General features: G+C 36.9%; 1 long non-coding RNA gene across 1 annotated transcript in view; it reads right to left on the minus strand.

Moving 5' to 3' along the window:
- LOC139168484 (uncharacterized) overlaps positions 1–24,504 on the minus strand; it is a 52,809-nt gene that overhangs the window by 19,339 nt on the left and 8,966 nt on the right. Inside the window, exons 2-3 of the long non-coding RNA XR_011559300.1 lie at positions 15,259–15,290; positions 13,820–13,883 (exon numbers count right to left, since the gene is read on the minus strand). This is a non-coding gene — a long non-coding RNA (uncharacterized lncRNA). The remainder of the gene's footprint in view (positions 1–13,819; positions 13,884–15,258; positions 15,291–24,504) is intronic.

Genomic DNA, 24,504 nt, shown 5'->3' on the forward strand with positions numbered 1-24,504 from the left:
TTGGACAAAATACTATTAGGGACACATGAAAAATTAATTAAGAAATTTTATTGCTACCTACTAAACCCAAAAATAGAAACGACAAAAATAAAAGTAAATAAAGAAAAATGGAACCAAAACTTTAAACAAGAGATAAAATCAGAGGAATGGCAATCAATCTGACGCTAGCTACAACTTACAAAGAGAACTGGATGAAAATGTTTTATAAATGGCACATGACACCCACCAAATTAGCCAAGATAGACAAAAACCAGTCCTCTAAGAATATAGTACGTACTATCACTTATGGTGGGAGTGTGAAAAGATCACAACCAATTGGGGGGAAATAGGTAATTGGCTTGAGGAAATTTTGGGTGTTAAACTAGAAAAAACTTCAGAGAGCTTCCTTCTTGGAATTTTTTTGCCAACATCTGGATAAAAACTAGCTATATTTGGTCATCCATATAACAACTGCGGCCAGAATTTGGAAAAATGAAGGAACACCATAGGAGGAGTAGATTTTGGAGAAAATCATATACTCAAAAATAAAGAAGAATCTATATTGTATAACTGTTGGGATTTATTTACTACTGGCTAGAGAAAGGCCAAACCGTCACAGTATACTAAGTTATTAAAGTATAAAGAAAAATTACTTGGTGATAATATATAATGGAAATTTGGAAAATTATGATATTTATACCAATTAAGATTATTACTCTTCTTTTCAATCAGTAATTATTATTTATTCATTCATTCATTCATTCATTCATTCATTCATTCATTTATTTATTTGATTTATATGCCACCCCTCTCCGAAAACTCGGGGCGGCTAACAGCAATCATAAACAGTGTACAATAATAATCCAATACTAAAAGCGAATTAAAAACCCCTTAATATAAAAAACCCCAAAAAACCCCAAACATACATACAAACATTCCATGCATACAATTGTAAAGGCTGGGGGGAGAAGGAATTTAAAATAGGCAATAGAAAATGTACATAGTTAGTATCGTTATACAGACTTGCCGCACACTCACCCGCTTTCTATTCCTTATTCTTTATTTTTATTCTTTGTAATTTTTAAATGTGTGTGTTTGCATTGTTTGTTGTATATGTATATATATATATATATATTCTGTTGGATTACCCTGGTATATTGAAGGAACGTCACAGCTCCTTTTTGCCTCTAGGCCCAACCCAGGGCCATTTCAAGGCAGTTAATTTATTCATAGACAACAAACTATGTTCTCTCTATATATGTATGTATGTATGTATGTATGTATGTATGTATGTATGTATGTTTGTTTGTGTGTGTGTATCTCATGTTTTTCCTGAATTTTTAAAATTAAGGGAGACTAGGATAGCAATATTTACATATAAATATATGTAAATAAAATTTAATTTAAAAAATGTTGCTCAGATAGAAACCAAAAGTTACGTTATAAATCCTGTTGGAAACAATCCCTATGAATATATCAAGCCCATGTACTGTACTTTCCATGTTTTATACATATACATATTTATTTTCTCAATCAAATCAATGACAACCTCCTGATAAAATGGAAAACAAATCTATCATTTTACATCCAGGTAACTATTGCTTCATTTTATTGAACCATTTAGGAGTTGTTATCTTTTTTTATGAGAAAAAAAAGTTTATAACTTTATTTCTTCATTTTATAAACAAGCTTTATTGATTTTCCTGTGCATAACACTAGTTCATTGTGAATGTACTAAAACAAATAAGCTATCTTTCAATAATGGTAGTTTTTATTAATAGTATCCAATATACAGTATGTTGGGTCTCATTGTGATACAATAATTATACAATTATAAAAAGCAAAGGAAAAGGCATTATTTGGTATAAAGCTCAAATATACACAGTGGAGAAATAAAAGCAAAACTCTGACTATAGCTTTGTGCATATTTTAAAAATTATGTATGTATATATTGGGAAGAAAATTAAACAAAAAATAAGTAAAATCTAACTGGGTTATAAAACTACAGGATTATTAAGATAATTATAGACTGCTTAAATCATTATTATCTGAATCATACCAGCCAATATGCCATATTTTTCGAAGTATAAGATGTGCCTTAGTTTTGAGGGAGATAAACAAGGAAAAAACAAATCTGCCTCAGTCTCCCAGCAATTTGCCTCCCAGGAACCAGCAAACAGCATAGATGATAGTCACTGTTTGCTATGTATTTTTATGCTTGTGCGTCAGGCCCATAGAAATAGCAAAGAATTAGATAAATGTACATTATGGCAGTATATTAATGCCAGAAAGTTTTCTCAAATGTAGTCATACTAGCTCATCCCAATTATTTAAATAGATTATTTAAATAAGTCAGGGTTTAACTCAGCTGTCTTATCTTAATATTAAACAGACTACTGCTACATTTCAGATTATACTTTTACAGATCCTGTAAACCGATGTGGCTTTCTGGAAGAATAGTTATTCCCTACTATTTAAAAGAAGATACAATAGCAATGGGCTTCTTCAGATCAAGCATTTATTTTAAAGAGCTTCTTTATTTTGTTAGGTTGTCTAGAACAATAATATAACAGGTTTTTTTAAAGTAAGTCTAATAATTTAAACATTCTATAGGCATTTATAGTTATTGACTATAAATGTATTTTTCGCTCCATAAGACACAGTTTTTTTCCTCCCAAAGTAGGATGAAAAATCAGCCCCGTCTTATGGAGCGAAGATGCAGGCAGGGAGGGGGGGAGGCTGCGAACTCGGAAGCGCCATCCCGCCGGCTGGCTGGCTAGCTGCTGCCTGGCCCCCTCCCTCCCGGAGGAGGGTCTCCCTCTGCACCACCAGCGGCGCTCCCCCCGCCAGCCAGCCAGCCAAGCCCCGCGCCCGCCGGAACCGGCTCCTCGCTCTCCCCCCGCCGCCCGCCGCGTTTGCAGGAGGTGGGGAGGGTCGGGCGGCCCGCCAAGGCCAGGAGGGACGCCGCTGCCCCCCTTCCCTCTCTCCGCCCGCCTCCTTGACGCCGAGAGGAAATGCCGGCAAAGGTTTTTCTCAGCGGAGGCCGGCGAAGGTGATATTCAATGTCGGGGGCGCACGGGCGGTGGCGCGCGCTCCCTATCTCCCTGCTAGCCCACTCGGAATATTCAAAATAAGAAAAGCCTTTGCCGGCGAAGGTTTTTCTTATTTTGAATATTCCGAGTGGGCTAGCAGGGAGATAGGGAGCGCATGCAACCGCCCGTGTGCCCCCGACATTGAATATCACCTTTGCCGCCGGCCCCGCCTCTCCTACAACCCCCTTGCTGAGAGCCCGGGACGAAAGTGCTCTCGACAAAGGTGAGGTGGGCAGGGCGTGCGCGTGTCACCGCTGAGAAGAACGGAGAGAGAACGAGAGTGAGTGAGAGCAACAGACAGCAAGATAGAGAGAAAGTGAGAAAGAGAGAGTGAGAGAAAGGGGGGGAGAGAAAGAGATAGCAAGAGAGAGAGAACAAGAGAAAGAAAGAGCGTGAGAAAGAAAACAAGAGAGAAAGAGTGAGAGAGAGAGAAAGCAAAAGAGACAGAAAAAACAAGAGAGAGAAAGTGAGAAGAAGAGAGAGAAAGAGGGGGAGAGAGAAAGAGAGAGGGGGAGAGAGAGAAAGAGAGGGAGAGGGAGAAAGAGAGTGGGAGAGAGGAGAGAGATAGCAAGACAGGGAGAGAAAGAGAGAGGGGAAGGGGGGAGAGGGGGGGAGAGAAAGAGAGAGGGAGAGGGGGGAGAGATAGCAAGAGAGGGAGAGAGAGAAAGAGAGAGGGAAAGGGGGAGAGAGGGGGGAGAGAAAGAGAGAGGGAGGGAGAGAGAGGAGATAAAGGAATAGGAGAGAGAGAAAGGAAGAGAAAGAAAGAAAGAAAGAGGGATAGAAAGAGAGAGAGTGAGAGATGCTCAGTGAGCCTTTCTTTGAAGTTGCCTTTCTTTCTTTCTTTCTTTCTTTCTTTCTCTCTTTCTTTTTCTCTCTTGCTCTCTTGCTCTTTCATTCTTTTTTCTTTCTCTTGCTTTCTTTCTTTCTCTTGCTTTCTCTCCTTCCTTCCCTCCTTCCTTCCCTCCTTCCATTTCTTTCATTCCCCCTCTCTATTTTTATTTCTCTTTCATTTTCTTTCTTTCTTGCTCTTTTTCTTTCTCTCTTTCTTGCTTTCTTTCTTGCTCTTTTTCTTTCTCTCTTTTACCTTCCCGTCCTCTATTTCTTCTTTTCTTTCTCCTTCCTACCTTCTTCCCTCCCTCCCTTCAGTCCTTCCTCTCTTACTCTCCCCTTTCATAAGTTTCCTTGCTTCCTTCCTCTGTTCCTGTCCCTTCCCCCTTTCCTTCCTTCCTTCCTTCCTTTCCTCCCTCCATTTCTTGCTTTCCTTTTCCTTCCTCCCTTCTTTCCTCCCTCCCTCCCTTCTTTCACTCCTTCCTCTCTTCCTCTCCCCTTTTTGGCTCAAAATATTTTTTTTCTATTTTCCTCCTCTAAAATCTAGGTGCGTCTTATCAGCAGGTGCGTCTTATAGAGCGAAAAATACGGTACCTCCTTGTAGCAAACAACAAACAACTAGTTTCAGCACAGTCTGGTTAGTACAAGAAAATAAAATTTTGCTTTGCCTCTCCCTGCCAGCAATTTGCCTCCGTACAACTTGTTTCACTTTCATGTTAGCTTGTGCGCTTGCTTGCAGCTTCAATCAATCAGCTAAGGGTTGGGAGGCATATAACCATGATTTGTGCTAATCAGGCTCTGGGCTGCTTGCTGCAAGGAGGTAAATTGCTGGGAGGCAGACACTAAAGGGTGGGGATGGTTGAGTGGGGCTACATTCGGTATATAAGACACACTCACATTTTCAGCCTCTTTTGGGGGGTAAAAAGGTGTGCCTTATACTTTGAAAAATATGGTGACTGCCTCTTCAAAATCTTTGTACAACTTAAAATTTCTTCAGGTTGAGTAAAGTATTTGTGGCCTTTTTACATCCCAGTTGAACAGAAAAACTATACAGCAACATTATGTACAGCAATACAGATCTTAATACAATCAGACATAAAATAAATTATATTTATTCTACTTTAGATCCTGTAGGAAGAGGGGCTTCCTACAGTAAATATCTATTTTAGGTCAAGTTGGCAGTTGATTTTTATTTCAGTGCACAGATAGTATTGCATCCATGGAAAGGAATCTAATTTATGAGATAGAGGACATATATGACTCTTTTCCTATATTATTTGTATGTGAAATGTAGGATAACTATGCCCCAAAAGGTCTCTTTGCTGTGTTTAGCTTCTTCTGATTAGAATTTCTACCTCTGCAATTCATATTCCCATCTCTCATTAAACATGCTAGATGAGATAGGAATTGTACTTTAAAACTATGTGAAAAAGTATAATTTCAAAATGCTGTGCTATAGCAATATAGTCCATGAAATTATATTATGTGATTTGCTGTAATCATATTTAAATAATTAGATTCTTTATTTATAGTCTGATAACAATGTAACTAGGCATTTATTAAAATAATTCAGCTTCATCAGCAGTATATAAATAATAGCTCTGTCTAGAAAAAATATATTTTAGGAGTACAGTGGTACCTCTACCTAAGAACGCCTCTACTTAAGATAATTTCTAAATAAGAGCCAGGTGTTCAAGATTTTTTTGCCTCTTCTTAAGAACCATTTTCTATTTAAGAACCCGAACCAGAAAAATTTCCCAGGAAATTTGAGAGCGCCCAATTTCCTGCATTCCCTCTTTAATCCCGGCCATCTCGGTCTTTTCTGGGCTGCCAGCGGAGCCTTTCAGTGGCACTTAAGGAGGCTTTGAAATGAAAGCAAATGAAGCATTTTCCTTTCTCTGGGTGCTTGGAGAGGGAATAAACCACTTCGCTGTGGTGACTCCCTCGTGCTGCCTCCCATACACCTGGCCCGAGGTTGCGTACCAGAGCATCTGGGCGTGGAAAGGCAAAAGGGGGTGCTTTGCCCCAGCCGGATCAACTCAGCTTCAGCCAAACTGATGAGTGACCACAGTGAAGGAACGGTGCTGGCTAAAAAGCGAGCGAGCGAGAGGAGAGGGGAGCCCTTCAGCATGGGAAGGAAGAGGAAGCAGGTAGCAGCAGCAGCAGGCACCTTTTGGTCAAAGGAGCAGGAGGTTCCCTCCTCTCGTTCTCCTGGGTTTCTTTCTCTGGTGCAATGTATGGGAGGCAGCCTCATGCCGGATGTAGGGGAGCCACATGCTCCCCCTCATTGCCTTAGAGTCCTTTTTTTAAAAGCCTTAACGTTTTGGATTTTTAAAATTCCCCTCACTTCACCTTCTTTTTGCAGTGACTGTCCTCCTCCTCTTCTTCCTCCTCCTCCTTACACCCAAATTCAGAGCTTTTATTTCTTTCCTAATAGGTTTGCACACGTTATTTGCTTTTATATTGATTCCTATGGGGAAAATTGCTTCTACTTACAAACTTTTCTATTTAAGAACCTGGTCACGGAACGAATTAAGTTCTTAAGTAGAGGCACCACTGCATATATTTCATTTGATATTTTTAAAAATGTTAAGAATTTTGCTGACAAATTAATTTATAAGTGGATAGATAAAACTTACAATGCCTGTCAGCTGAAGTAAACAACTTCCAGAGGAGAGGTATCACATATGCTAAATGACATGTGCTCACAACTATTGTGGTACTGAATTTTTCTGAATACTCTTTTAGGGCAACTCACACAGAGCACAACACAGTTATCAAATCAAATCACAAGTGATTGTGAGCATCAATTTATCATCCAGGTACCAATGCAACTATCTGTGAGCAGGGTCTTCTAATCTGGAGATCACGGTTCAATTGGTGCATAACATTGAGATATTCAAATGCCCTCCTGCCCAAATTTGGCATTTTGGCAGACTAATTTAGATCAATAATTGAACAGATGTTTAATGAGATCACACTTTTGAATACAGAATTATTGAAAGCATCCCAGTTCTGCTAAATTTCCCCATTGTAAAATAATTCACTTTACCAAGCTAGGAAATATTGTTACTTACAAGGTGTAAGTATACATGCGATCACAAATTTAGGCTTCTGGACTTCCGGGGGCAGAGCCATTGCGATACGGTGCAATGTCTAGCAACTGCTGGACTCCGCTCGTGATTTTCCATTCTGAAACCACTTTTTTGGTAAAGCAACTCCTTGGAGGGGAGAGCTAAATAAAGGGGAAAGCTCATAGCAGCGGGTGGAAGCATAAACCCCCGCTGCAATAGATGAAACCCCCGTGATCGGACAGAAAAAAAAGCTGAAGTTTACTTTCGGCCCAAAGACATGGCATGCTAAACTGACATCTGGGAAGTGGAGAAAGAGTGAAGCACCAGCGGAATCAATCTTGACAGCTAAATCTTGCACTAAGAATCGTAGCAGAAAATTTTGGAGTAAAGGAGCTATAAAAGTGAGTCTCCTGATTGAACCAGGCGGCGACTGTGTGGAGGGGAGCAGATTGTAAATAACAAGTGAAAGTTGAATGTGGAAGTTAATGGTGGTGCATGGGTGAGTCAGTATTAAATGACAGAGTGAGCAGAGAGGAACAAAAGACGGAGATGAGCGGGGATCAGGAATCAGAGATAAGAGATTAGAGATTGTGGTTAAAAACAAGAAGAGAAGGTGATTTTTGGAGCTATAGTGGGGAGTTTGGAGATCAAAAGGAAGCCGAAGATCAGAAAGCGGAAGCCAAAAATCCAGAGTCTACAAAATATACTGTGAATGGCCTGTAGATTTTACCAGCCATTGAAGACATCACGCTACTGTTTGGAGTGTATACGGATTGAAAACTTTGCTTCCCCCTGTTTTTATGGACTAGACTGTTGGATTATTGGATTATTGATTGCTGATCATTGTCGATTGACTATTAACTATTAAAGACTGATGACATATTATGGAACTGATACAGACATTGGGCTGATCTTGGACTGATTTAAGATTTAAGAAGAAAATATGTGAACTTTTTTCCACTTTTCTTTTTTCTCCAACTCTTCTTTCTGAGCTGAAAGAAATGTAAAAGAGACAGAACTTCCCAGCTAGAGGTGAAACAGAGATGACTGTTCAACAGTTTGTATAAAACTGTGATTTTCCTCTTCTGTCTTCTCCTTTTTTTTCTTTTTCTTTTTCTTATTTTCTTTTCTTCTCTTCTTCCCTCTCTCTATCCTAACTTGTTGTAACTTGATATTTCAAATTTTCTTCTTAAGGTCTACTTATGATGTCAATTACAGGCCTCTCCCATCTTTTTAAGTGGAAGAAGTTGCACAACTGGTCTGACTAAATACTTTCCCCCCCACTGTAATTATTAAAGAGAGATAGAATGTATAAGGATTTTTAATAATGGAAAGTTGAATTCATAATTGAATTGGTGGCATATCTTTATTTCAGAAAAGGGAAACTGACAAATAGAAACATTTTTGTTCAAAAATGCACTTAGCTGATGCGGTACCAAATTGTGTTTTGGTACCTGTTCTGCAGATGTTGACCAGTGTAATGTTTGCCTGAAAATATTCCCATTTTTCATTCTTTTAGAATGTTCTTAAAAACTGGTGTATCAAAGGGATGGTGGAATTATTTTCTATGTACATTTTCTATATACATTTGTATAAGATAAATGGCATTTCATGTAACAATGAATAATAATGATATAACTTTAATAACATTTCCAGTTTTAAAAAATGTCAGCAAAGGAAATAATTTAAAAATGCAGTTGTTGATGCTACACAAATATCACAAGAGAGCTAATGTAGGGAAAGAAAATTACCAAAATGTGTATGTAATAAATGGAATATAAAAAATACAATCAAATGAACTAATGAAGTTAAAATAATTATTGTACAATTCTATCACTGAAATATAAATCAATTCGTATTTTTTCAGTCAACCATCTGAGTAGCAAAAATGAAAGAGTCAAATTGCATACCTTTCAAATATTTGAGGATATTTGTTTCAGTCCTACTTTGCAGCATTTTTCTAAAACATAATACTTGATAAAAAAGCTGTTCCTATTGGGTTCTGTCATGTAATCAGCTAGCAAAGTAAGTAAAATTAAACAGCATGCACTGAACCATGCTACCTTTGAATAACAAGAAAAAGATAAGAACTCAAAAATAATTTGTTCAGTTTGCTATGCTCCACAAACACAATTAGGTAGGCAGCAGGAAGGCCAGGCAAGCTGGTGATAATGGCGGGCCCACACAGGGTGAATTGACAAGCACAGCTGCATAAGAAAACCCACAGAGAATGCAAAATATAGACCCAGCTGCCTTCCATCTATTCCTCTTGCAAGTGCATCCAGATTCCACAGTTGGAATCAGTTGGCAGCAGTTGCAATGAGATCCCGGTCAAATACGTGTCCTAATTTTAGAACATTTTAAATGTTAGTTTTACAGAAAATCTCAATAAGACAACAACAACAAGCATGGTTGCAAAGAGGAGGGCTGACAGAAAGAGTACTAGCCATATAAAGAGGCAACCAAAAAGGCAGAGAACAGTATACGTGCTAATATTTATAGTTCAGGAATGAAGTGTGGGGTCCTTATGTTTTCTCAGCTTAGTTGTTTTCTTGCAGACATTTCATTACCAAACTAGATAACGTCATCAGTGCTAGTAGGGAGTGAAGTTTGCAACATCTGCAAGAAAACCAACAGTCCCAGAGAGCAGCTAATGATTCCCCTTTTTTATCATTACATGTTCAAATGGAATGGTGATGTAATTCTCTGAAAAGTTATTGTAAAATAGTAAAAATATCATCACAACAGCTGAGTTTTTGAAGGGATGGAAGTAAGTTCAATTTTTTTAAAGGAGAGAAATTTCATTTAAAAAAACCTCATTTAACACAATTTTTGACATGATATTCTAAGGGGATATTCTAAGGGAAGGTTTGGTAGGGAAGGTTTGCCTATTTGCCGATGACTCTAAAGTGTGCAATGGGGTTGATATTCCTGGAGTCATCTGTAATATGGCAAATGGTTTAGCTTTACTAGATAAGTGGTCAAAGCAATGGAAACTGCAGTTTAATGTTTCCAAATGTAAAATAATGCACTTGGAGAAAAGGAATCCTCAATCTGAGTATTGTATTGGCAGTTCTGTGTTAGCAAAAATTTCAGAAGAGAAGGATTTAGGGGTAGTGATTTCTGACAGTCTCAAAATGGATGAACAGTGCGGTCAGGCGGTAGGGAAAGCGAGTAGAATGCTTGGCTGCATAGCTAGAAGTATAACAAGCAGGAAGAGGGAGATTGTGATCCCGTTGTATAGAGCACTGGTGAGAACACCTTTGGAATACTGTGTTCAGTTCTGGAGACCTCACCTACAAAAATATATTGATAAAATTGAATGGGTCCAAAGACGGGCTTCAAAAATGGTGGAAGGTCTTAAGCATAAAACTTACCAGGAAAGACTTAATGAACTCAATCTGTATAGTCTGGAGGACAGAGGGAAAGGGGGACATGATCGAAACATTTAAATATGTTAAAGAGTTAAATAAGGTTCAGGAGGGAAGTGTTTTTAAAAGAAAAGTGAACACAAGAACAAGGGGGCACAATCTGAGGTTAGTTGGGGGAAAAGATCAGAAGAAACGTGAGGAATATTATTTTACTGAAAGAGTAGTAGATGCTTGGAACAAACTTCCAGCAGACATGGTTGGTAAATCCACAGTAACTGAATTTAAACATGCCTGGGATAAACATATATACATCCTAAGATAAAATACAGGAAATAGTATAAGGGCAGACTAGATGGACCACAAGGTCTTTTTCTGCCGTCAATCTTCTATGTTTCTAAACTGCCCAGGAATCATGTTGTCCATTGCAGTAACAACAGAGTAGTTTTTAAAATTTTAGGTAATCTACATATATATAATCTTGAGCTCTTTACAGGAAAATTTTGATCTAAATATAATAAATAAATTACATGTCAAGAAATTGCTTTAAGATTGGAACATGTATCCGTGATAGTTTATTTTTTGTCTAATACTGACAAAACAATATTGTATTTTCTCTATTTCTTCTTTCCCCTGGCATTTTTTTCAACAAGGTATATCTTGGGTCAATTTCTATAGATTTGTTCCTAAAACTCTTCCATCTGCTCCTTGCAATTAAAAAAAAGCAAGAAGCAAAAAGCTCAACTCATGTTAAGTTCTCTGCATTTTTCTTACAATAATGAGTTCATTTCACATGTTTTTTCTTCTACTGTGTACATTTTAATGACTTTTTAAAAACATTTTGGCCTGGTTTGTTGTTGTTTTTTTTAGCTTGGGAAGCATATATTATGTCAAAAAAATTGCAAACCAAACAAAATTCATCTTTTACCTCTTCAATTAAACAAAATAAATCAGTCCAAGGCTATTTTCATGGCTTTTGTCATGCTACATTCAAATGAGCCACTTGTGAGCAAGTGGCACACTCGATTCATTCTGGCAAAGACTGTACTGGTGTATCCATCAGATATCACTGACATCTTTGCCAAACTTATGTAACCCAACCCTCTCCCCCAACCCTCTCCCCTACCTAACAGCTATTAGTTGGCTACTTGCATTTTTGCTCTATTAACAAGATGTGACAAACCATTAAAGTTGTTAACTGATTATAGTTTGGGGCATACGGTGTCTTCTTTTCTTATAATAATTAAAGAATGTGAAGAATAGTAGTATGTGTTATCTACCTCTACCGCTTCCTCTTTAGGGGTATCTCTATGCATTGGAAGATAAATATCTGCAATGTGGACCAACACCAGCAGATGACATGGCTCCGAAATCAAAACAGACCGTGGAAACTTTTGCATCTCATTTGGAAACCAAGGATCCAGAGTATGGCGGGAGAATGAAGAGGCACACACAGCAAAATGCTTGAAGTCCAATGTGAAGTTTCCACAGTCTGTGTTGATTTGGCAAGCCATGTCATCTTCTGGTGTTGGTCCACTGTGCTTCATTAAGTCCAGGGTCAACACAGCCGTCTATTTTATTTATTTTATTTATTTATTAGATTTGTATGCCGCCCCTCTCCGTAGACTCGGGGCGGCTCACAGCAATAATAAACAATATATAACAAATCTAATAATTTAAAAGAAACACTAAAAGCCCAATTATTAAAAGCAAACATACACACAAGCATACCATACATAACTATATAGGGCCGGGGGAGTTTACGAAAGGCGAGGAGGGTGGGGGCAGTTCTAATCTCTGGGGGGAGCTGGTTCCAGAGGGTCGGGGCCGCCACAGAGAAGGCTCTTCCCCTGGATCCCGCCAAACGGCATTGTTTAGTTGACGGGACCCGGAGAAGGCCAACTCTGTGGGACCTAATCGGTCGCTGGGATTCGTGCGGCAAAAGGTGGTCCCGGAGATATTCTGGCCTGATGCCATGAAGGGCTTTATAGGTCATAACCAACACTTTGAATTGTGACCGGAAACTGATCGGCAACCAATGCAGAGCACTTCATGCTTCCTTCTGCAACTGAGCTTTATGGATATGCTGACTTCAATTTTCCAGCAGGACTTGGCATCTGCCCACCTGCCCAAAGCACCAAAACCTGGTTCAATGGATTACTGTGCTTGATTGGCCAGCAAGACCTGAACCCCATAGAGAATCTATAAGGCATTACCAAGAGACATGAGATACATGAGACCGAACAATGCAGAAGAAGGCCATTATTGATGCATCCCAGTCTTCCCTAACACCTCAGCAGTGCCGCAGGCTGATAGCTTCCAAGCCATGCTGCATTGAGGCAGTAATTGCTTCAAAAGAGGCCCAAACCAAATACTGAGTACATATGCATGGTTATACTTTTCAGAGGTCTGATATTGTTCAATGTGCTATCCTTATTTTATTGATCGCATGTAATATTCTAATTTACTGAGATGGTGGATTTTCATGAACTGTACCCCATAATCATCACAATTATGACAAATCACAACTTGAACTATCTTGCCTTGCATGTAATGAGTCTCTCTCATATATTACATTTCACCTTTTAAATTGAATGAATGAAATAAATGAACTTTTGCACGATATTCTAATTTTTCGAGTTTCACCTGCAAGTCTAAATGCTATTACTATTTTGCACCTCTACATATGACTTAGTTTTTACAGCATAAAAGATGAAGTTTAAATTTACATATATAAATAAAATATTATGTATGTATGTATGTATATGTGTGTGTGTGTATATATATGTCACATGTTTTTTTGCTGAATTTGAAAATTAAGGATACTAAGATTCAGCCTTATTTTGGCCTCATCAGCTAGCCATACCCACTGGGACCTGAACCTGCAACCTTTGCCTTGTAAGGCAGAGAATTATCCTCTAGGCTACAGTATCCAATCCTTTCAGCTCTGCACCAGGGAAGGGTTACATATTTTGTGTCGAATCACCCTGTTGTTGTTGTTGCTGTTAGAAAACATTTTTATAAAGTTTTCATTACTGTTAGCAAAATAATGTTCTCGAGGCATGAAATGCAGACTTTCAAGATATTATACAATATAACAAAATATTACATATTTAGGGCTTTTCTCTCTGCAAATGCTTTATTAAAATTTATTTATGTTGTGTGCTGTATAAACTCTATCCTTAAGGTTTATTATGGGTAGCTATAAACCAAAATCTAATCAACAGAGCTGGAAGGTCTATTGGAGGTCTTCTAATCCAATCTCCTGTTCAAGTGTAAAGCTATGTATTCTGAAATATAAGCTATTATATTTAGTGTGTGGATATAGTTGAATCTAACAACACACACTCAACAGCACACTCAACAGTAGTAAGAACAAACAAAAAGAATGTCTTAATATCTAGCCCTTGATAAAAAGCATAATGGCAAAATGTCTTAAAGAAGATGGTGGGATCTAATTAGAAAAAAAGCCACTGACCTGTTCCTTCCCTTGAGGTGTTTTCATGAACCTGTGCCATTTGTTCCACATTCTGCTGAGCCATCTGCTTAAGTGAAAGACAACAATGCAGAAACTAAAGCTTTGCAAATTGAAAAATGCCTTTCATTCCCACTCAATTTTAGTAATTAATGAATTACTTAATTTTAAAACTTGGATAACTTCTTTTAGTAGTCATTTATATAGGAAACAGAGAGATAAGGGCATAACTATCCCTATATTTGTCACTGTTGTGCTTTCTAGTCCTTGTTGACACCTTGTGACTGTTTGGACAAGGCTGTGCAGTTCTCTTGACTAGGTTTTTGATTTGCCAAATGAGTGAGGCATTATACTGTTCTTTCAAAAGAAGATTGCAGACATTCCCTTTGTTGTTCTCCTCTTTGCCCATCTTCTCTAATTCAGGAAAAACAAGCCATTGATTACATGGTGATCTGCACCCATTCACTGCTATCTTTTAGCTAAATTTTGCCTACTCAAGCCTCTCTCTTAATCGAGACAGATAACAGTGCTTCATAGGTGAACCTTGCTGAGGTTTAACAACCTCTGATTTTCCAAGGCATCTTACATTATGTTCTCCCCAAGCCTATTGCTTCCTGCCCATAGAAAACAAAAAAAGCAACAAAAAACACCCTTCCATAACTCTGCAGTATCCAGCTTCATTAATATGCATACAGAGCAATGTAAATGGCTCTTGAGGTTTCCCCTTGGTAGATGATTTAATGTGGCAGTTATGAAAGCTGCTCAGACTGTGCTCGATTAGCATAATAATGAAGCTTCTACAGCAGTGTTATCATCCTCAAAGAAAACAGCCTGAGTGGTCACAGCTCCTTTAACAAGTACCACTTTAGGAATAAAGGAGAGGCCTCTGAAACAGAAGACATTGTAAAAATGCAAAATGGGCAAGGCTTGTTTTCTGTCAGTTTGTTGTCTTTGTGAAATGGCAGAAGCAGAGGGAGGAGGGAAAATGCCATAAGCTGGCTGCCTGAGCAGTCACCTGGCAGATGAAATAAAGCAGAGCTGTTTCCAATATGCTTGGTTATATTTGGAAGCTTTTGCAGTGAGACATATTTTATTTATTTATTTTGGCTGTTGTCTTAGGAGTCAAGTTCATAATTAACCCATTTTAACCTACCGGTAATTGTTCCTATCTGCATAGATGCATTCTTGAAAGAATCTGAAAACTTGCAGCTGAAAACTACAAATTCTGTTATGATGCCTACGGTAGAAAAGTAAAATTGAAACTTATCTTTTCTAATCAAACTGAAGACTTAGACACAAGGGTTAACAGCTGTTTTCAAGTGCCTGGTGAACACATGGTAAGGATTAGAAGAGGAGAGAATTGCTTTTGTTTTTTTCTCCAAACTCCAAATATTCTTGCTAAAGACTAAAAAAAAAGTGTACAAAAGCACTTTCACACTTACATTGATCAGGTTTAAAGACAGGTTCTTTCTTTCTGTGGAAAAGACAGAATGGTGCATAAGTGGATTTGTTGGGAAATATGGCAGAATGCTTAGAAGATGAAACCATGAATTATTACTCTTTTCACACCCTTAAAATCTAAAAATGAGTAAAACATTAAAATGCTGGAGAATAATGATGAGACTAGCAAACAACTATTTCACCCTTTCTTATACTATATATTATCTAGATCTCAGTGTCTATGTTGTTTTAAGGGGACTCTTTGCTTGGAATAAATTTTGAATGTAAAATCCTTGATTTCTAGTAGCTTGCTAACCTTGTTTAAATCTACAAATCTTTAAAATATAATGTTTAATCTGCATGGTGGCATTTTTGCAGGGTTTTTTTAAAAAAAGAAATAGTATTCCAAACTACACTTGTTATACTTACATTTGAGAGATTCCTTTTTATTTATTGAAAATGGTCATTGATTAGGAATCCAATTGGAGTTGGGTGGCATATAAATTTCACAAATAAATAAATAAAATAAATTCTACCTGGTTTGCTCAAGACATATTTCATCTGCCATGACAATTTTGATTTCTAATTCACTAATACTGTTTTGTTCCTGCTTGCATTAATGCTGAGTATGTTTATGACAATTTTTTCCTGCATTTATTTTTCTGCTGTAGAACATATTTTAGCAATAGAAAGGCTGATTGGTTATATCTTTTCTCTTCAACATATATTGCAAAACAAATGATACATTATAATAGGCTTCTATAGAAAAACAATGAATATACTATTATCTCTTTTATAGTATCTTGGCTTTCTTTTTTCCAACATCATTCATTAGAAATACTAAGAATTTATATTGATTTAAATTCTGAGCATATAGTTTTCTGTGTTGTTCTTCATTTTTCCTTGGGATATAATAATAATAGCAATTACCGCATAAAAAACAATTGCTACCAACTTGCCTTACATTGTGGACCTGTATACTGCATGAGTCAAAAAGACAGTTGTGGACACAACTTCTTCAATTCCTACCCTCAAAATGATGCCATAGAGCACTGCACACCAGAACAACTAGAAAAGAACAGTTTTTTTCCTAACACCATCACTCTGTTAAACAAATAATTTCCTCAACACTATCAAACTATTTACTAAGTCAGCACTGCAATTAATCTCACAGTTCCTATCACCCATCTCCTCCCACTAATTACTGTATGACTGAAACTTGACGAACATATCTTATGTATATTGAGAGCATATGCACCAAAACAAATTCCTTATGTGTCCATTCATACTTTGCCAATAAAATTCTATTCTATTCTATTTTCTAGAGAACTAGGTCTTTGCATAATGTGTTTGAAACAGGATAATTCATAGATATAATTCCCCAACATTGGATGTGCTAGCTCAAAAGTTCTCTTCTTTGTCTCTTTATGGGAAAAAAAGAATAATGCCAATATTAACATAATAGCAATAGCACTTAGACTTATATATCGCTTCACAGTGCTTTACAGCCCTCTCTAAGAGGTTTAAAAAGTAAGCATATCACCCCCAACAATCTGGGTCCTCATTTTACCCATCTCAGAAGGATAGAAGGCTGAGTCAACCGTGAGCTTGGTGATATTTGAACTGGTGAACTACAGCCAGCAGTCAGGAGAAGCAGCTTGCAATAGTGCACTCTAACCACTGCACCACCAAGATATATCAACAATATATTTCCACAAAGCAGATTGCATATTACAGTTTTATATAGCTATTATTTTTACTCTGTATTTGTGAAAAGTCCATAGTTTTTCTTTGTTCCTAAAATATATTCTTTACTAAAATGTAACACTCTGCTAAAGTCATATGAAAAATCTTGTGAATATTCATTCAAAATATGGCAATAGTACTTATTTCAGTTAATTGTACCCATTTCTTAATTGCATTTCCAGCCAAACTGAAAAGAACCCTAACTAACGTTCTCTGAGGTTCAATTAACATGAAATATACCTAAATAAACATTACAATTTATCTCATTTTAAGATCAAAGCAGAATAATTTACCATCTAGAAACAAATTTTTACTAATTTACAAGACCACATTTAAGTTAATTTCTCATTATTCTGAAGGTCACATCAAACTGCAAATATGCACACAGCAAATACTTACAGCTGCTTGTCACGCCACATTGCAATATGTGCATTTAGCTTTGTTTAGCATGGTTTGCTATGGTTTGTGTTGAGAGGAAAGACCGCAAGAGATAGAAGCCACAAGCTAACGACAAACAAACATGGGGTTTCTTTTGCTATAACTTTCTCTTCTTCAATTTTAGAAAAGGTTCCACTGACAAGGGGTAACATAAAGTATAGACAAAGCACTACTCATGGATAATTTGTTGTGTGGATTGAGTAGAGTAGACAGCTGTTCATCACCAGAGAAGATTGGCTACCTATCAATATCACTGCTGGTTAGCAGCTGATCCTTCTCTGGTGAGGTCTCAGGACAGCATTGTCCTCACCTCCTGGCATGCCTTTCGTGTTAGATAGTCCTAGTTCCAACTCCTTTTCTTATGAACTGGGCTATGAAGGGACATGACACCCATATTGTTGTGGGCAATATGCTGAATTTGTAAACTGGCCTGAGAATGCTACTACTATTTCATATTCATAAGTGCATAATATAAAAAGAATTAAAGATATCAATATAAGTAATAACAGATTGGGCCTTCTCCGGGTCCCGTCAACTAAACAATGTTGTTTGGCAGGACCCAGAGGAAGAGCCTTCTCTGTGGCGGCCCTAGCCCTTTAGAACCAACTCCCCCCCAGAGATTAGAATTGCCCCCACCCTCCTTACCTTTCGTAAGCTTCTTAAAACCCACCTCTGCCATCAGGCATGGGGGAACTGAGATATTCTTTCCCCCTAGGCCTTACAATTTATGCATGGTATGTTTGTATGTATGTTTGATTTTATAATGAGGTTTTTTTTTAGTTGTTTAGTTGTTTAGTATTGGATTGTTACATGCTGTTTTTTATCACTGTTGTTAGCTGCCCCGAGTCTGCGGAGAGGGGCGGCATACAAATCCAATAAATAATAATAATAATAATAATAATAATAATAATAATAATAATAATAATAATATAGCAATAGAAAAAGAGTTAAAAGAGAATACCACAATCAATGGAATCAAAATTAAAACAATTCTTAACCAGAGGAAGCAATCATAACAGTCAATCTCCTGTGGCTTGATAGAACAGACTTTGTAAAAGCGAAGAGGTAAGGGTACATTTAGATATCTGGGGGGAAATTATTCCAGGAGAGACTGGTGCTTATAAAAAGGCATGCTTCTAAAGTCTCTGCAGATGGAAATCCCTGAAAAATGGGACTCAGAGTGAGCCCCAACCTATTCAGGCTTATCAAGATAGTCAGATGTCATTGAAAGAAATTGGTCTCATTAATAAACTATGAACAGCTTTAAAGATGACAAAGCTGTACAAATAACTGAGTCGCTTGAGAAGTGCGGCATAGAAGTATAAACAAACAAACAAACAGGTACAGAAGGTGTTGTAGTTGGCTCTGGGCCAGCTTCTGCAATGGAGAATTTGGACGTTGCTTCAGGAGAATTCTCGGGTTCACAGAGATGTATGTTATTGCCAGAAGATTCTGATAGTGAAGATTCATTGCCAAGGTCAGAAAGTGTGGGAGGGGAATCAGACGGAGAGATGGGTACAGCCAGCCCATCAGTTAATGCTCCCATTAATGAGACATCAGACTCAGAGGAGGATCTGCTGGTAGATGCCCGTATGCACGGGCTCATGACAAGAAGGGACCAGCCACGTAGGTATTGTCGAAGATAAGGGAGAACACCTGTTGCTGAGGCAATTAGGTTAATGTGTTTGGTGATAAATTACAGCATTGAGGAGTGTGCATGTGGGTGTTTATCTGTTTGGAGAAAGACATTGCTAATGTTTGGATTATTCCAGGACTTCTACTGACTTTTTGGACATTTCACAGTTAACTAACTCTTGTGGACTCATAGAAGGGGGTGGCTGTGAGGATTCACAGCTGCCTTAATTGCTCTCTTTTGTTTTTGCTTTTGGCCAGGAATGTTATCTGTGTGAGAGAAATTTGGCTCTTCTTAAAGTTGTGCTTTCAAAACTGTTTTGGATAAACTATTTCCATTTTTCTTCTGTGATGGTGTGCGTGTGTTTGAATTTGCATTCCTAACTCACTGGGGGGCTATTAGTGAAGAGCCCGGCATAACAGAAGGTAGAGAAGAGAATGTACCTCTTAGCCAAATCTGATGGCTATTCATCAAGTAGAGGTTCTGAGTCTACAAAGAATCCAAAGTTAAAACCAGTTTTGTGCAGAACAGTGTTGTTTAGATGCTTGCTGAAGCCATGCCACAGGCATTAATTTTGTCTTCCTGTAGACTGATCAATCACTCACAGATTGTATTCACATCATCCCTAAAATAGTCTTAAATCTTGGTGAGAATATTAATTGCGTACCATCCTTAATTGTGTTTATCCATGCAATCTCTATTATTTGTATCTTTAACATACTTAAATATATTATGTCAGGAACATTATTTTCCATGTGTTAATTGGGAAATATATATTAGGTATGGAAATAGAAGCAGAGAGAATATGAATATTCACTCATTAAGTACATGATCAAGTGCTATTCAGAATATATGTCTATATTGCCTTATAATCTAGCCTTCATAATTCACATGACCAAGTCCTGAACTGAAAAAAAAAGCTAGTTTTTTTTAATAGAGGAAATTGCAGTACATAAGTATCCTACAACTGGAATACATAAGTATCCTACTACTTATACAAAGGGAGGCTATTCTCCACATATATTAGAAATAAATATTTCTATGGACTCCAGGCTCTTGCCAAATGTATATTTCTACCAATTCCTTCCATTCCCTGAGGTCCAGAATGAGAACCAGTGTAACTGTTCGAGGTTCGATTACTGCAACGCTCTCTACATGGGGCTACCTTTGAAAAGTGTTCGGAAACTTCAGATCGTGCAGAACGCAGCCGCGAGAGCCATTGTGGGGCTTCCAAGATTCGCCCACGTTTCTTCAACACTCTGTGGCTTGCATTGGCTGCCGATCAGTTTCCGGTCACAATTCAGTGTTGGTTATGACCTTTAAAGCCCTACATGGCAGTGGACCAGAGTACCTTTGGAACCGCCTACTACTGCACGAATCCCAGTGACCGATAAGGTCCCATCAACTAAACAATGTCGTTTGGCAGGCCCCAGGGGAAGAGCCTTCTCTGTGGCGGCCCCGGCCCTCTGGAACCAACTCCCCCCAGAGATTAGAACTGCCCCCACCTTCCTTGTCATTCGTAAACTACTCAAGACTCACTTATACCGCCAGGTATGGGGGTGTTGAGACACCTTTCCCCCAGGCTTTTTTATACTTTGTTTTATGTTTGGTATGAATGTGCTGTTTGTTTTTAAAAAATAATGATAGGGTTTTATATGTTTTTTAATATTAGATTTGTTCCATTACTATTTTGTTTTTTATTACTGTTGTGAGCCTCCCCGAGTCTTCGGAGAGGGGTGACATACAAATCTAATAAATAATAATAATAATAATAATAATAATAATAATAATAATAATAATAATAATAATAAAGTGTGAGGTGGGAATGGGATTCTAACAGAATAGTCCTCCACAAAATGGTGCAAGTTCAAGCATATGCAAGAGGAAGCAAATATTTCATGCAGCATTTCTGTTAGGAAAAAGGCTCTCTTTTCAGAGCTACAGTATAATGGAAATTCAGTTTCCTTCCTGGAAATTGTTGTCCTAATCATATGTTCTACTCTCTAGTGAAGTGCCTCTCTCTACAGGAACTGAGATTATAAATGCTAAAATCTCCAGAGAAAAATTGATGTTACATGCATAAAATGCAAAGCTGTAGGAGTCCCAAGCAGCCCTGCTGTTGTTTGCTTTGCCATTTAAGCATTAGGGCAACAGAAGGACTGGAGCAGTGACTCAGGAATATGTCTACAGCATGACTTGCTTGGGTAGTAAATTGATGCTTGATATTCAAAATAAGTTAAAATATGGACTTTTTTCAATTTTTTATAAGATACTTATTATTTTTAAAGTGTTTTCCTTTCCATTTTTGTCTACATAAATCAATGATACATTCATGACTTTTTTCCAAGTTCAAGAAATATTGCACAGAGTTGTAAAATCTCTAATTTACATATAACTTCATATTTCCCACCGATCAAACTGTATATTTGAGGAATGAAACTGACACTAAGCTTTAGCAGAACAAAGTTATTCTCCCACATCATTTTTCCAAAAAGAGGGAGAAAGAGTGTTATGCTTTAGCTTTGGTTACTCATTGAAAACCCAAATATACGCCTTTTAAAATATAAGATCATAAAGATTCAGCAGGTTTCCATTTTTTTTATAACCAGAACAGTTGGATGTTTGAATATTAAACATATCCTTAGGTTTCACTTCCTGAAGACTTTGGAAAAAATGTAGGCCATTCCTAAAACTAAAATTAAACTAAAACGATAAATTAACAGAAAAATAAATCTTAATAGAAGTCACAGAATAAATGCCAGAATGAATTAATTTGCTGGGATATGGCATTTTACCGAGTTTGTATATGGTTCATCAAATGACAGCTTTATGAGCAAACAGTGGGGTTTGAAGTGTGTGAAGATCTTATAACACTGCCAAGGCTGATCAGGTTTTGTGACATACAGGCTATTTAATAGATAAACATTTGTTCAGTGAAAATGTCATTTTAAATTACTGGTTTGATAATCTTTTAAGCTTTTAAATGATCTGCAAAGTTAGGAAGTGCTCACTGGTGTTTCAAATCCACTGGCATATTAAATAATGAAAGTAAACATTTAGCAATACTCACTCAAAGCTTAGTTCATGAGTTAAGGATTTGATTTATAGTCTTCTTTTATTTTTCTATTTTTCTCCAAATTTATGTCAAAGTTTCATCATTGTTAGGTTCTTCCTCACCCTCACCTTCCTCCCCTTTTCTCTTCTAAAATGCAGCTTTACATTAGGAACCAGTTTTGTTTCTTATCTGAACCTGCAGACAGGATGTACAATAAATGTTGCCAACACTTTCTCTATGTACATTCTGAAAATGCCTGTAGTAAAGTAGACAAAATCTCATCCAAAACATATGTGTATAAAATTTCACTGACCTCTCTCCAGCTTTGAAGTCTCAATCATATTTCATATATCATTATGCATGAATTGATGGCACTTGACTCATTCCCATCAGTCAATTAAAAATATAGATGTGGAATCATAAATGCCTGCAATTAAACATCATTAAATTCAATGGAATTACCATAGAAGAAGATCTTCTTCTATGTCAGAAGCACTTCTTAGATTTGTTTTTGAAAACTTTTAATTCACTATCTATTTTGTGGAGTGAAATCATAGTATTTAGGAAAAGAAGGATAAGGCCAAATAAATAAATATATCTCAGTGTGTTATGAAGTCAACTCTGTGCTTACATTCTTGCACTGTTAGATGCAACTAAAAACATGTGTTGTGATAGCAAAATACCTGTTTTATTTATTTATTTATTTATTTAATTTATTTTGTCAAATACGTATTAATAATATACATAGATATAACATTGTTTATATCTATAAGATGGGTACTGATAAGGGGGAGCATGTTGCTGTAACAAAGATAGGAACAGACATTTATATTTCAAAAATATATTGCATTATTTTTCTCAGCATAGTGAGTATAAAAACTTGTTTGCATGAATACTACACCACAGGTGTCAAACTTGCCACATCAAGTTGCCATCATGATGTTGTTCCCATTTACAGTGCTGGAGTGGGTGTGGCTTGCACAGGAGGCATCTGGCATGTGGGTTGCCAATTTGACACTGGACTGATTATTAGTAAATGTTAGTATCTTAATATATATATTCAACAGGAGAAGAAATTAGCAGTCTTGTCTTGGGACCCTAATCTACCTGTACATATGATAGAAAACTCCAGAGGAAATCTCTAATAATCTCTTCTCTTCCACACAGGTTCTCCAGAATTTATATGGAGGTTCTTGCCTGGAAAATTAGGAAATTAGCATTTCAGAAAGACTTCTACAGGCACCTTTTCACATAGCAATTTTATTTAGGTTCTGAAAAAGACTTGAAAGAGAGAAATCTCTACCATCCTCTTAAGACAGAGAAGAATAAATAAATAAAATATTTTAACTTAATTTTTTTTCGGGGAAGTTGTATAATATTTACTTTCCTCTAAGGGAAGTTTCAAACTGAACACCAGCAATTATAGTATAAATTAATTTAATGACAGATATAGATGCAGAACCAATAGACAATACATTTTGAGACAATAAGGCAATAAAGCAATTGTTTGAACTGATGTGTATATAAAACTGTTATATTCCTTTTCCAGTTGCCAAAAGGAGACCAAGTAATAATTTTATGAAAATAAAAGTTCATAAGTGAAATATATTGCATTTTGGAAAACACACATATGTATACAGTATATGTTTGTAAAAATAAATTTTGAGCAGGAGATATATGCCTTAAACAAAAGTATAAGTCAACATCTCTAAATATTAAAAAGTACTTAATATAATCATGTCATTATTTACACAGTCTTGGCAAAGAAAATTTAATACCCAAACAAACCTTTTGTATTTATACAAAATATGCAGGGTCATTTTTCTTGTTGATGTAAAAATAAAGTCAATGTTTTCTCTGGCATGCATGATATTGAATCTGCTGGCAGTTCATTTTAAATTTTGAGGTGATTATTCATAGCACTCCCAAGGAATGTGAGGGAAAAAATATTGAGGAATGTTAAAAGTGCATTAATAAGCAGAGCAAATAGGTGACAAAAGCTAAATCATGCTAATTGTTTGGAAAATCTATTTCTTCTACTTATTATTTTGACAAGGTTAACAAAACAGTTACTTTAAAAAGTAAATTTCCCCTTTTCATCATTGCCATCATCTTTGTAGCTTGAGTAAATGTTTGCAATGGACCATCTGTATAAATCCTACATACTAGGGTTAAGGAAAAAGATGTCAGGTAATAATATGTAATCTCATCCCTTAAGAAGAAAATAATAATGGCAGCCATAAACAAATAATTTGTTAGTTTGTTTGTTAAAAGGCAGCTAGGTGAGTTGGATGTTTTTATTTATTTATTTATTTTGTCCAATGCACAATACATATTGAAGAGGATAGACATGAGTTATTATATATAAAGAAAGGA

Source organism: Erythrolamprus reginae, chromosome 5, assembly GCF_031021105.1.
Source record: "Erythrolamprus reginae isolate rEryReg1 chromosome 5, rEryReg1.hap1, whole genome shotgun sequence".
NCBI lineage: Eukaryota > Metazoa > Chordata > Lepidosauria > Squamata > Dipsadidae > Erythrolamprus > Erythrolamprus reginae.